The following is a 13,141-nucleotide window of genomic DNA, read 5'->3' as shown; positions in this document are numbered from 1 at the left end:
GTTTTTCTTTTCATGAGCTATGCAGTCCGACCAGGACACCCAGTGCCTCCAATAATGCGAGGACAGTATAAGTAGCCCTCTCCTGCACTGTCCTGACAGCTATCCGGCAAGTTCGACTGCTGCCGCAGGAGACAGTGTGTGCATTCTCTTGCACACATCTGTACTCGAGTTGAGGACTTGTGGCACCAGCCACTCTCCTTTGGTGGCCTTGTTTTTTTTGGCCCCGGGTGTTTGAGTCCCATGCCAAACAGTAATACATGGGCCCTGCAGAGATTATCTTTCACAGTCCCGCAAGAGATAGAGGCCCATTGAGTCCTTTGGCACTGGGGGACATGGTGCCATGCACGCCCGCTCTGCCTAGGGAGATAATTAAATACCTATTTACTGATCCTCAGCCCCTGGCAAACCCCAGGGATATCTTTAGAAATAGTGAGTGCTGCAGATGCTCTGTTTTTTGTTTTCATGTTACATTTCAAATCTTTAACAGTGCATATAACATGCACTGTTGGGATGATTTTGAAGATTTTGCCTAATTTTGCTCTTGGTGGCGAGCTCTAGGTTCACAGCAAGCCTCCTGGCTTCTAAAGAGAGGGCTGCGCTCTGCTGGTAACTGGACTTACTGGCTCCCTGTGCCTGTCTTCTCCCCTCCGCCTTTTTGCTCCTCTCCTGCTGGTGGGGGCTTCTTGTGCAGCTCCTCCAAAACCAGCCAGTAGACCATCCTCCTGCCCGAACTCTTCAGACCCCAGAGGCTTGTGGCTGTTTTGAGAGGCAACAAGGGTGTGGCATTGGAACCCAGATCTTTCCCCAACTGGTTCTCAGTGGCCATACGAGAAGCAGAGCCATTGGCCCTGTAGACCCATCTAATCTTGAGGGCCAGCTGGAGGCAAAGGCCTCATTTAGAGTGCGGGGAAAAAGGGTACTCTGTCATATCTGAACTAGCCTCATTTAGAGTTGAGCTGAGCGTTAGTATGTCAGTGGCAGAGACAACTCCTTCTCTTCTACTAACGTACACCTCCAGTGCCACGCCCGATTAAGGGCCATTGGAGACTTGCCATTGGTCCTCCTGTCATATTTTGAGTGGATAATTAAATGGCAAGTTTTTACTTAAGTTTACCGCCACCCAAAATGTGGCGGGAAGTGAAAGACAAAAACGTGATCTCCATGTCAATTACTCCGCTGCTGTTGACTTCCAGGACAAGGTTTTGTTCTCTGTCTCTCCGTTGTGAATTGTTTTACAAGTGGAAGTGCAATGTTCTAGATGCCAGGCACCCCTGGCTCATCCTTGGATGCCTCATCATCCCGCCACCTCTGTTCCAACCTTTCTGCACTATTCAGTATGGTGTTGTGAAGCTTTCGCTGTGAAAAGTTCCCCTTAGGGTCTCAACTCCATTTCTATCTGATACCCCTGCCAGAACCCTTCCCACCAAAATCTCAAGGGGATCCAGGACTGTTCACTCCAGATGTCTGGGCTTTCTCCTTTGTTCAGTAGGGCTGGGCTGATCAAGCCCAGGTGCAGTGTGACAGCTAATTATTAGATGCAGATTTTCATCCTCACTCCTTCCTTCCCAGGAACAGAGTTAATCAGTGATAGTTGCTCCATTTGTGTTGGAAGGCATTTGTCCCATATGCTGGAGAGCACAGTAATCAACACAGCCCTACAGGTGGGACAAATACCTTTAATCTGATTATGAGCTGAATTTAGGAAATATGTCAAATCTTGGAGTTCCATAAGGTGTATGTGTGGGTTTTTCCAACCTGCAAAATCAAACTTGTCATGCATCTTTACCTTAGTTTGACACATTTCTGGACTGTGAAAACACCACAGATTTTCATGTAAAACCTACAGATCTCTTTACTAATTCCCACTAATATTATAAGGACTACCACTGGTCAGCACCTATCCTTGTAGAGTTCCTAATGCAGCAGACTACCTTTGCCCAATGACAGGGATTCGCACTATGGCAATCTCTCGCATGCAGCCCGCACAGGTGAGCACAAACCTATGCACACATGCTTACAAGTAACCAGCTAAGTACCCCGTACCATAGCTGTACTGCAGTGGTCTTACCTTGAAAGGTGGAAACTGGCAGTTAACATGCTTGTCAAATTACCATGAAATTACTGTCAGTGAAACTCAGGTAGCGGCAGTCACCCATAGTAAAGGTTCAAAAGCCAGGTGATCAAGTGAAAAAAATTCTAATGAACAAAACGGGGGGAACTCAATTGTAACATGTGGAAAATGATAATACTTCCATAATGCATGTAGTGAAGCAGAAATTAGTCAAACATATTGTTAAAAAGGGAGTAGAATTGCTATCCGTATGGGAGCTTCAGGAAATGAGAGATCAAACATCAAAAATGGCTCAGGAGTATTAAAAGTTACAGAGAATTCTGAGATGTCTCAAACAGAGGTTAAGGACTTCCTAATATCGTCCTCCCTAGTTACTGCCATACAAAAGCTTGTAGATAAGCATTTTAAGCCCAGAAGGGAAGAGAATAATTTTACAGCTCCCTTAAATGACACCCTTCCCCGACGACTGGAAACGCACAGAAATCAAACCCCTTCTCAATAAGCCCTCGGCAGATCCTATGGACCTCAAACACTACTGACACATCTACCTCCTCCCCTTCGCAGTCTAAGTCACTGAGAAAACCGTCAATATCCTCCTAACAAATTTAATTGAATAGAACGCCATCCTCTACCCTTCCCAATCCAGATTGCGCAGCAACCACAGCACCGAGACCACCCTACTCGCCGCTACAGATGACATTGCACTCTCCTTGACCAAGGCCACACTCTGGCCCTGAGCCTACCTGACCTCCCTGCAGCTTTCGACACCATCTCCCACCACACACTCACAGCCAGACTCCAAAACACCGGCAAATAGGGAACCACCCTTAACTGGCTCCCCTCCTTCCTTATTGGCAGAACGCAAACAATCAGACTCCCGACATTCTTCTCCGAACCCACTCAGATCAAATGCGGAGTACCATAAGGACCATCACTCAGCCCCACGCTCTTTATAATCTACTTGGCCCCCCTCGCTGCAATAGTCAGACAGCATGGACTTATCATAGTATCCTGCACTGAGGCTACGGACCACAACAAGTCTCTTATGTTCAACAGCAACCACCCCAGAAATCTAAAAGAAAACCTCCCTTATGGGCAGTTTCTGCGAGTCCGCAGAAACTGCACCTTCAAAAAAGATTTCCAACAACACTCAGAAAACCTTACATCCAAGTTATGTGAGAGGGGTTACCCCAAGAAACTTGTTAAAACCTGCATGAAAAGAGCCCAATGGACCCCACGTGAAATACTTTTGGAGCGTAACTCCAAACCTGCTTTAGAAAAGCAAGTATGTGTCACAACCTATTGCCCCAACGCCAACCGTCTAAAAAGGGTTATAAAACAGAATTGGCATTTGGTAAAGAACCTTGATGCAAGTCTTGCAAATGAGCCTTTATTTGCTTTCAAGAAAGAAAATAATATTGCGAACCACATAGTTCGAGCAGCCATGCCTGTTGCCAAACCACAAACGTTACGCCAAATGATGGGGATGCCACCCATCCTTGGACACCACAAATGTGGAAACTGCTTATGCTGTGAATCAACGATGGAAGGTTCTTTGTTCCAGCATAATGGAGTGTCATGGAAGCATGACACGGTGAGTAACTGCAAGAGCAAATATGTGGTATATGGCATTATATGCCCATGTCATTTGCTATATATAGGCAAAACTAATCAGGAGATCCGCCAACGGATCTCGCAACATAAATCAAGGATTAAAAGGAAAGTTGAAAATGCCCCCTTGGTGCAACATTGGACGCGATTGCAGCATACTGTGAGTGACCTCAAGTGGACAGTAATTTCGAAAATAGAAAGAAATCCCAGAGGTGGCGATTTAAATCTGACATTATCAAAACGTGAGGCTTTCCTTATCGTTAAGTTTGATACAGCAGTATCTGGACTTAATGAATTAAGTGAAATCTTCAAATTGTAATTATCTGTCGTGAGCCCATTGTCAGCTCAGTGAATGACCTTAGCGTCACATTTCGTTTATTCTGGCAATCACCCATGTTATTTCAATATTTGTGAGACTCCGGTCCATAGCTCACCCTGAATCCGGTCCGGAATCCCTATGCAACCTTGGCCTCTGAGTGGGCGGTCTTGCTGCTCAGGGTCCAGGTATATAGGCAAAGTAGTTCAGCCTCAGCCTGCTACTGCGCAGGAGCCTGTGTGTAGTGCCGTCATAGACGCCGTCGATTGGAAAACTCGCCCAGATCGAAACTTGTAAGTACTCCACCCTGCAAATCCGCTTAGCTACGTCAATTGTTTTCCCCCTTTTTATAAGGTCTAAAACAGTTTCCCCGTTCTCTTGTAGTTTAATAATCACCGCTGACCGCGTGGAATAGATATGCCGGTAAGCCCTCGGTTCTATTACCCTTCTAACCCCGTTGTGATTCTGAACGAGCACTAAAATCCCACGCGTTCATTTATTTTTGTTCAGAGGCACCCTTAACTAAATTGACACTCACGCGTTTATTTTCTACTCTTGTCCAAAGGCGCCTTGAATTGAAACATTTTTGTGTTCTATCTACCGCGGTCACACGCATGTGACTTGTTATTTCGGTAAGCCGCCTTTATTTAAACTTATTTCTCTAACGAGAATGCATGCTAGCGGCTAATGGTGTGCATTGTTTTTCCAGATAAGCACCGCGTTGAACGCCCCTCACTGACAGGGTTTCCATGAATAAGTTCAACCTTATCTCCCTGCAAATAACGAATTCCGGTAAAGATTTGTATTAATTGTGTTTTCGACCTTTCGTGTTCTTTACGGTCTGTTACAAGTTCCAAACTTATTTTTTCCTATTACTCATTTATTTCTCAAGACGTTTCTAGCAAGTGAATACGGGCGGCTACTACTACACACACGGCCTCCTTAACCTGCACTCTACTAGGTGAGATCCTCTCCTAAAACCGGTAGTGCATCAAACCAATATAATTTCCCATTTTGATACATTCCAATTTCCCCTTATAGGTTCACCACCATCAAATTGTGTCAACCAATCCCTACCCTGAGACTACCTCATCTCCAAATACAGAAGGTGAGTAAAAATTGCTACCTTCGTCTAATAGATCGCTTGTCCACCCCCCCACCTGCTGACTTCTGTATACATACTTTTTTCAGATTCTGGAACACCCTATACTAGACAGTTGAGACCCCCATGCCTTTTGCACACTAGCCTAGTGGTAAGTCTGTGGAGATAAGGGTGGTAACTGAGTGACGTGACTGATGTTGATCTTGTGACTAAACTAACTATGCCTGTCTGAGTCTTTTCTAATTTTTGTTCTCCCCCCTCCCTTTCTTCTTCTTTACTTTTGCAGAGAACTCCAAAGGCCCTGAAGAGAATCCCCACAAGTCATTGGGATTCGAAACGCGTAGGCCCCAGCCATATCATTGTCTGCTTTAGTGATAAGCGTGAATGTCATGATAATTGTTGCTTATCACTAATTCTTGTACATTATCCTTTCTCTAAAGATTTATAAAGTATTTTTTATACTTGACCATAGGAATGTACGGTATAATTGATTACACACCAAATGAAAATATTGTTTAAGTGTTTTGCAGACTTTGGCTTTTCTTGTCTTATGTTTGATATTACACTGTAAATATTGTATGTTTTGGTAAATTTTGTAGCTCTCTTATCCAGTGCACCCCTTCTCTCCATGAATGATTGCATGTTGTATGGTTGTGATATGATTGATATGATGAATGATTCCCCCCTGTTTTGACTTTTTTGATAAATGTGTTTTACATGTTTGTTTTTTGAATATGAAAAAAGTATCTCTTGATAAAATCAGAAACTAGAATAAAAGCTATTGACTAGCCCCCAGTCTTGAATATTTTCTCAAGTACTGTGTCTGAATTCATGTCACTGCGGCGTTATCAGTACTGGCAATTTCTTTTTGTTATGTGCAATAGTCAGACAGCATGGACTTATCATAGTATCCTGCACTGAGGCCACCACCTCATCCTCTCCCTGTCCAAGGACCCCGTCACCACCAAACTCAGCTTCCAGAAAGGAATGAAGGATGTTGCATCTTGGAGTAGCCATTGGCCGATGGCAGCAAGCAGGGGGTTAAGCTCAACTCGACGAAGACAGAGTTCCTTGTCCTCGGACCCTCCCCCACCCCATAGAACAACACCTGGAGGACCACCACCATCAGCAGTCCGCCAACCCCCATGGACCGTACTCTAAACCTCGGCATCGTACTCGACTCCTCCCTTTCCATAACCCAACAGATCAACTCTGTCTTCTCCATCTGTTTCAACACCCTCTGCTTCCTCCAGAAGACCTTCAAATAGATCCCCCCTAAATCCAGAAAGACCATCACCCACGCACATATAACTAGCAGAATGGACTATGAAACGCCCTCTATGCCAGAATTAACAAGTCTCTGCTAGGCAAACTACAGACCATACAGAACAACACAACCAGACTAGTCCTCGTCAACCCTCAACACAAACACATCATCCAACACCTGCAAGACCTCCACTAGCTCCCCCTCGAGAAGAGAGTAACCTTCAAGATACTCAAGATACTCACCCACAACTACAAATGACTCACAACACCAGACCCCAATATCTCAATGAAAGAATCTCCTTCCACGTACCCAGAAGAAACCACCGATCACCGACCTCGCCCTCGCAGAAGCCCCGTATATCCACAGAGCAAGAACGGGTAGAAGATCCATCTCTTACATCATGGCTAAGACATGTAATGAGATCCTGATCGACATCAGATGGGCCCCCTCTTTGCACATCTCCAGGAAGTCCCTCACTGCTCTTCGACTGACCGGAGCTGCTCCCCCCCCCCCCCCACCACAGCGCATTGAGACCCTCCCGGGTGAGTAGCGTGCTTCGATATTCCCTGATTGATTGATAGAAATGAGGAGATTAGTATGTAATAGTTCTCTCAAGCAGGAATTTCCCTAAAACCTGACATGGCCTTGTCAAATTTGTTCCTGATCCAGTTTTGGATTCCTTGGAACAACAATTTTGTCATCTCCATAATGTGTTCCTAGACTGTTTAATATTAGCAGAATATGTGATGAGCAGCAACAATCTAATTATCAACTGGAAAAAAGAAAGGATGCATTTATGGGGAAGAAACAAAAATTGTAACATTGGAAGACCAAGATGTACCCTTTACCCTGAATACTTCAGCTACAGCAGCCTCCTCAATGCTGGACGTTCTATTACTAATGAAAACACTTTACATGGGATATTTGAGATATTTATTTGAATAACGATGTAATGAAGTCTCAGACTGGTTCAGTAAAATTAATTGCTGTAGAGCAAATGGAAATAAACTCCTATAAGCGTGTGCAAGTTCAACTAATTGAAATGAGTATGATGAGAATGGTGAGAATGGACTAGGGGACACAAAGGAATCTCAATACGTTTTATGCAAACCTGTATTTGTAAAAAGATGAGGTGATCATGTCTTGTATGAGAAAGGATATATCCGTATGCATGGTAAACAATTAATGGATGGTAGGAAAAAAGAAGAGGGTCGTAGAAAAAGCATAAGTGAGAAGGTTAAAGTAAAAGCAACGTGCAGCATTCAAAATTCATCAACCTTGTTGGAATTCAAATGATCATAAGGAAGAGGCTAAGTAAATGTAAATATATAAAGCAGAGCACGGAGAAGATAGTAAGAGCATTAGTAATGTATTTCTGTATCAGCAAGTGAAAAGAGATTTAAAAAAATCAGCTGAAAGAAAAAGTAAAGATAAGCTTAGAAAACCTTCACAGTTACATAAAAAATGGATGGCAATCTGTGGAACGGAGATAAGAAAGAATTAGAAAGAGAAAATCATTTGTGGATGTATGTGGATGTGATTAGAGCTGGCAAAAATAGTACAATATTGAGGACTTTAAATAGAGGAAGTTTATTGGAAATCTGTTGTAATTGTGCCACACAGTTGGGGATATAGCTTAGTGGTACAGCATTTGACTGCTGTTGTAAATGTGCTACTCTAAAATCGGTATCACCTGATACCATATAAAACAAGTAGATTTTGTAACAGATTCACATGCAAAGGAAGTCAGCAAGATTCTCTTTTACTTGCAACTGGTAAAATAATTATTGTCGCAGGCAGTATTGGAACTTATCAATAATTAAATAAAAATACTACCTAGTAAAGATGGTTAAAAAGGAGAATACAAAAATGCTTGTATAATCTTGTTGCTTTCTCAACAAAACACATTTGGGCGGTATCGGAAGATGGAAATAGAATGCCTGCGTATAGGTATGTAGATATGGATAACGAAAGTATAAAGATAAGAATCGCAAAGAAAGGAAATGCAAGTGGAAGATATAGAGTTAAGAAATCATTATGATTGGTATGGATAATGAGTATGGTACATCTATCGTAAGTGACTTACATTAGGAAAGGAATTCCCCAGACAACCTGCCATTTTAAATGGTTTGAAGAGGTTAGAAAAATCAAGAAAATAGATTAAATCTTGATTGAGTTTGATGATTTTAGATTTTATGAACAATGACTGTGTGGGGAAAGCCGTTTTGGGTTGATTCATTCAGATAAATGGAACATCAAAGGAAATGGATTGGACTTCTTGAGGCTTAATAAGTATAAGCACTAGTACATTTTCCAAAGATGTACACCCTCGATAAGCCAAACGTGATTGAATCCAAATTAGCCACAATAATCTACACCAAAATATAATAGAGATAGAAATAATGATACTAGTAAATCTGTACGCACATAAATTGTATAATAAGAAACAACAACATTTGCTAAGAGAAGATCTGTGGGGCTTAACATTTAAATTGCAGAATGATTTAAGTGAACCTATTGGAGATTTTAATTCAAGAATAAACTCCTAAACAGGAGGGTTAAGTCTGCATGAGATACTGTCAGCATACGATATTCCTCGGGCCGAATGAATGATTTCCCGAATAAACGATTTTAAAATTGAAAGCAATGTTAAGTAATTTTGGCTTGTTATGTTTTAATGGAAACTTTGCAACGGATGTTCCAGTGTCACAAAACTTGATACAGGGAATGTAGTTTTGGTAATTTTTTTATTTGCAACATTTATTTATTAATTTATGGATGTATCATATGTCAAACAACCATTTACCTGAAGATTACAACATGAGTGGTGAACCAAGAAGAAAAGAAAGATGAAATGTATAAGTGTTGTAGGCACCGCAATTAAGTTACATCATTGTTATTAAAAATATTAATTCACATTATGGGACACATGCATCAAGCATGTTTGTCTTCGCAAATGGTCCGATTTGCAGAATCAGCCCGTTTGCGAACACAAAAAATGCCTTTTAGATGCAGCAAACCCGATTGTGTTATTCTGTAACCTTTTACTGAATCACAAAATAGGTTTTAGATTCATTTTTAGGAAGGGGGAGGTTAAGGGCGTCCCTTCCTAATACCGAATCGCATTGGTATGCAGGAATGCTTTGTGACCAAAATGCAGTTGTAAAACATTTGATTTTATCACCTACTTTCAGTAGGTGGTAACTCCATTCGCAACTTCCCTTTTGTGAATTTTTGTTACAGCATTTTTTAAGAGCAGGCAATGGTCCCATGCTTAAACTTTAGAAGGAGCAATTTGTCTCCCAGGCTAGCTAGGAACAGTGACAATAATAGGGTGCCACACAGGGTGAACAAGGAAACGAGAGCAGCGGGAAAAGGGGGTATATGGTTGATATGCATGAGTGAGAGTAGTTATAGGGCAGAGTCATATATCAGAGGGTTGTTCAAAATCAACAAAAGCATTGAAAATGAAGTCAAGAGATAGCTCTCCATTTCCAGAAATGGGGATGACATGCACAAGGCCTCATAATGAGACAGTCTCATTTGTCGTCAGAAACGGTTCCCAGACTGTAGTCAAGGCATCAAATCTATCATTTAATGTGTATGTAGTTTACTCATGGATAGCCACTCTACGAAGTTTTATCCAACACTCATTGCATGTGGGTCTGGTGGGCTGTTTCCAGTGTAGGAGGATGCATAGTTAGGCCACAGAAAGGGAAGTTATTATCCATTAGTGCTTGTGTGTCATCAGATCTGGTAGGCCAGACATATAATGTAGGATTGCAAGTTGGTAGATGGGGGATACGGGTAGGAGCTATGATGAGGGAAATTGGGATCAGGCAACTTTCCAGTAACCAGTGAGCATAGGTCACAACCAAAGGATGTGATTACGTTATAGTGAACCTCCGTCATAGTTCCAGCAGGGGTCATGATGTAATTGTTGGCCCTTCTGAGTTTACATGGTGACCAGTCATGGAGTATTTTAAAGTAGAGGAACTATAGACTGGGTTCACTGAGAGCTCTATTCTGATCCACTAGTAAAGTCACTCAATCTGCCAGAAAGTAATTATTACCCAGTAGCAATTGCCATGCTAATCTGGACATTGTACCAGTGTGTGAAGATTTAGTGAGTACTCTGTTTAATCCTATACTAAACCCTGATAATGTCCAAGGGCATGTAGGTATTGAAAAATAGGTGTGGCGGGAAACTCCACGGCCTGCGTTCCATATGTGGCTCACAGGCAGTGGGTTAATTGGCTATATTGCCACTGGTCCACAGGCCAAAGTCCGAATTCTATCTATAAGACTGGCAACGACTTAAGCCCCCCACTTCCATACATTTGGTCCACCCGCTTGAGGTCCTTTGCATGCAAGGATGCCCAAAAGTAAGGTTTCTCTCCAATGCAGAGACCTGAGTTGTGCCAAATTGTTGCTTTATGGTGCACCAAGAGTGGAATACCCACATGTTTATGAGCCTCTTTCCTGGACGCCACTGTTGCTGCTAATATTGGAGTTAAGGCCGAATCGTGGTTTGATGTGATCAGATACATTGGCAGGGAGTGGTGAGGACTATTGAGAAGGTGTTGTTATAGGCATGTTCATAAGGGGGCCTCTGGTGGAGGTGTCCCGTGTGCCACCTGTTGCGATAAATGAACGGCTAATCTATATGATTTAATATGGGGTGGTCTCAAGTCCCCAAATGCTGTATCCAGCTGAAGATGGGACACTCAAATTTTTGGTTTGTTCTTTCGCCAAATGTAGGAGCTAATGTCCACCTCTATCCCTTTCTGGAGTTTTCTATGGACTCAAAAAAGAATTATGCCAACGAGATAGTGGACTTAATGATTACTGTCATTTTAATAGTCTGCACTTTCTCTCAAAGTGAAAGGTTAAGGTGTGACCATTTCAGGGAATCCTGCTTTGTGCGTTTTAGCAATGAAAGGAAGTTGTCCTACATCATACCAGAAAGATCCTGTTTATTCTGGTCCCCAGATAGTGGAGCCCTATAGGGAACCATCACATATTATAACTGTGAATGAAAGTTCCCGAGGTTCAGTCACTTGGAGATTGAGGATTCCTGGGATCCCTTATTTTAGGTAACCTATCATGCCATTCTTTTCTGCCCCTTCCAGGACTCCATAGATCCAGAAGCTGTCTCTCTGCAATCTGTCTTCCAGGTCTGTCACGTTGCGGTACAGGAATTCAATATCCCGTCCCTAATCCAGTAGTTGATTATAATGGTATTTTACCTCATCCACTCTATGATTCACCTATCTAGTCCTATATGTATGGAAGGAATCTCTAGCCTCATTGATTTTACCTCTGACATAAGGTTTGTTAGTTTGGAATCCATTGTGAACAGGGTGGTACCAAAGGCTTAAATCTACACGTTATTGTCTTAGAAAGTCATTAGTGGTTGTTTCAGGGACTGTTAAGAACATTGCTTAGCCTCAGAAAGAAGGGGATGATGGGCTGGCTTTTTTTCTGACAACATGGCGGCCTTTATAGTCACTCAGATTCTGGCAGTTAAACCTATATTGCGCGGTCTGCTAATGGGCAGATCAAGTATCTCTGGGAAACCAGGGGATGGCCTGGCTTCTGGTCCCCTCAGTGTGACAAGAGGGGTAGTCAATGCAGATAAAGAGTCCACTGACCCCCCCTCAATCAGGTTCTGTGGCAAAGTGGTGCTAGTTGCAGCAGGCAAGGTATATAATCTCAATTTAGAGGCCAAGCTAGCAGGAACAGGATTGAATTATTGGAAATACAGATGTCAATAAAAAAAAGGTAGAAAAGAAACTGAAATGATTTGAAAAAACACTGCATGGCACCAGTGCACATCCTACTAACTTGATTTACAGCATCCCGTATGGTGAGCTCCTATGAGAAGAAAGAAATTGCAGCACAGCTGAGATGTTTGAGAAAGATTAAAAGGTCATAGAACATAGATTAAGAGAGAGAGGCTACAGTCAGAATTCCATCCAACAGGCCAATACCAGATGAGACCAAGTGTCCAGAGAAAAACTCCAACATCCTGATAAGCCAGTCAGTGATAAAGTCAAGAATATCAAATTCATTTCCACATACTCTAACTAGTCACACATAGTTAAAAAAATCTTTGAAAAACCCTAGCATTTTCTAAATACTGATTAGATTTTGACAAAATGTGTGTGTCCCTCTCCTAAAATTACATTTAGAAAATGTCGCTCTCTGAGGGATAGTCTTAGCCACAACATGATCACTGAACTCAACGCTCAAAAGCACTTATCAAGTAAATGTTGTTTCTTTTGTCGCAGAAAATGTAAGGCATGTAAAAATAGTTGTGATGTTTCTGAAGTTTATATTCCTAATACTCCTAAAAAATGCAAGATCAGAAAATCCTTGAATTGCAATACTTATTGATTAATCCGTCCTTGCAACAAACTGTATATAGGGAGCACAATACACAAGGCCAAGAAAAGAATATTGGAACATCTGAGAGCCATACAGAATATAGCTAAACAATTCCAGTGGCCAGTCATCTTGCAGAAACATACTACCAAAATAGTGATTTATTGGACTTTCGAGCACCAGAATCATTTGATGTTGATATCAGAGGGGGCTATACAAAAACCCAACAAGGAAAATTCGAAAAAAGATACATCATTGATTTTGATACTCCAACTCTAAAGGGATTAAAACCCAAGGAGGGTTTGGCAGTTCACATGGGAGATTACATTTTTGTATTCCTGTGTTTTAGATAATTGTTTCTGTCTTCTGATGCTTCTTGAGTGTAAT

The sequence above is a fragment of the Lissotriton vulgaris genome, chromosome 5, assembly GCF_964263255.1.
Source record: "Lissotriton vulgaris chromosome 5, aLisVul1.2, whole genome shotgun sequence".
Taxonomy (NCBI): domain Eukaryota; kingdom Metazoa; phylum Chordata; class Amphibia; order Caudata; family Salamandridae; genus Lissotriton; species Lissotriton vulgaris.
The sequence above is the reverse complement of the archived record's forward strand: the minus strand, read 5'-3'. Positions refer to the sequence as shown.